This window comes from Mus caroli, chromosome X (assembly GCF_900094665.2).
Source record: "Mus caroli chromosome X, CAROLI_EIJ_v1.1, whole genome shotgun sequence".
In the NCBI taxonomy this organism is placed as follows: domain Eukaryota; kingdom Metazoa; phylum Chordata; class Mammalia; order Rodentia; family Muridae; genus Mus; species Mus caroli.
Genome location: NC_034589.1, coordinates 12,295,394 through 12,297,124, shown reverse-complemented (window position 1 = coordinate 12,297,124; position 1,731 = coordinate 12,295,394).

Sequence of the window (1,731 nt, the reverse complement as noted above, 5' to 3'; positions counted from 1 at the left end):
TCATGAGATATGCTTTTAAATCCGGGTCTAGCTTTTTGGGTATGTTGGGGTGCCCAGGTCTGGCTGAGTTGGGAGTGCTGTGTTCTGATGATGGTGAGTGGTCTTGGTTTCTGATAGTAACATTCTTACATTTGCCTTTCGCCCTCTGCTATTCTCTGGCGTTAGTTGTTATAGTTGTCTCTGTTTAGAGCTTGTTCTTCTCATGATTCCGTTAGCCTCTATCAACATACCTGGAAGTCTAGCACTCTCCTGAGTTTCAGTGGTTAGAGCAGTCTCTGCAGGCAATCTTTCCTCTTGCAGGAAAGGTGGACAGATATCTGGCATTCGGTCCTGCTTCCTGGTAGAAGATAAAGGCCGGAAACAGGGCTTGTCCCAGAATCTGTGTAGCTTCTGTAGACCACACTCTCACCTGAGTAGATTCATTTCAGAGGGATCCAGGAACCAAGATGGCGCCTCCAGGTGCTCTGACAAAGCCCTCCCAGGCAGGATGGACACCTCTCCTTTGGCAGGGAAGGTGCCTAGGTGTCTGGAACCTAAAACACGGTCTGCCCCAGAAGCTCTGTGGCTTCAGCCTCTCAAAGAAGCTGTTAGCCTCTGCAGTCCACACTCTCACCTTCGCAGACCAGCCTAGATGGAATCCGGGAACCCAAGATGGCTCCCCCAAAAGCTGTCGTAGCACTGTGACTCTTTAATATTTTCCTCATTTTGTGGTGACACCCAACCATAAATTTTTTTGTTGCTATTTCATAACTTTTGTTTTCCTACTCTGATGAATTTTAATTTTGAAATCTGTGGGAGGTTTTGATGGTCTAAGGTGACCCCTGTAAAAGGGTCATTCAACCCCCAAAAGGTATGTTACCTACAGGTTGAGAACATAATACAACTTGCAAAAGGCCTCTGGTTCAATGTTTCATGTCACACATGTACAAACACAGGAAGAAGATTTCATGTCAAAGTAAAGAGGCTTATAGTTAACAACAATATGAGTAAAGTTGTGAACACATTTTTTAGCTTTAGTCAAGCCATTAAGTGATAGCAGTCCTTTATAACATCTTGATTTCAATCATGTAGAAGATACTGAGTTAAAGCCACCAAATTCTTGACCCACAAAACATCCTGTCTTAAAAACAAAAAACACCCTATTTTGCACATATGGTATCTTTTAGAGTACAATGGACCCACATTTACATATGTTTTTAACATTGACTTATTGATGAGTCCAAGACAGTCCTTTCAATTTGTCTGTTAGTTTTGCCTGATTTCTTGGGCTCATTTAATTCATTCTTTCTCTACTACCTGCATCATATAAATTAGAGACTTTCTGAGATTCAAGTTAAATATACTCAATAGAATATTTTTAAGAGTTCATAAGTAGTGACAGATAGTTATACTACAGACTTATAACCCCAGCACTCTGGAGGATAAAACAGGAGGATCCCAATTTTGAGGCAAACCTGTGTTATATACAGTATGTAAAACAAAACAAAACAAAACCACATAGGTAGTATTGTGTACTTTACATTGCATCACATTTAGAATGATAATGCCAAGTTGTCCTGTTGGTTATACTGAGTGTGGTTTTTCAGTTAAGATGGCTACTATCAGGTCCTTCCATTGTAATGCTAGGTTTCTATTTTTGCAACAGGTGAAAAAAATGTGTTTTTTTTTGTACTTTAATGGATTGCCTGTCTCATACAGTATGTTTACTTGACATTTTAAGTGTCTATTGGT